This window comes from Egretta garzetta, unplaced genomic scaffold (assembly GCF_000687185.1).
Source record: "Egretta garzetta isolate BGI_Z169 unplaced genomic scaffold, ASM68718v1 scaffold668, whole genome shotgun sequence".
Lineage (NCBI taxonomy): Eukaryota > Metazoa > Chordata > Aves > Pelecaniformes > Ardeidae > Egretta > Egretta garzetta.
Window position 1 is genome coordinate 218,156 of NW_009260411.1, and position 263 is coordinate 218,418.

Genomic DNA, 263 nt, shown 5'->3' on the forward strand with positions numbered 1-263 from the left:
AGGGCGCCGTGAGTCACGTGGCGGGTCAAGCGCCACCAAAACAAAGGGGGGGACACCACGTGGCGCGTGTGACGTCACGTTAATCGCTGCCGTGACGTCACGCTGTGACATCATTTTTCCGTATTCCCTCCCCAGGGGCGCGACGTGGCCGTACCGAGGGATGCAGGGCTCGGGCGGATAGGCATTGAGGGGGGCGTGCTCCCGTGACGTCACGCTCCCGTCTGGCCGGCCTCGCTCCTCTGCGGCGTCACGCGTGGCGCTGA

The 263-nt window shown here is 66.9% G+C and overlaps 1 protein-coding gene across 1 annotated transcript in view; it reads left to right on the forward strand.

Moving 5' to 3' along the window:
• LOC104130572 (tropomodulin-4) overlaps nt 1–263 on the forward strand; it is a 16,814-nt gene that overhangs the window by 9,059 nt on the left and 7,492 nt on the right. The gene's annotated exons all lie outside the window — the stretch shown is intronic.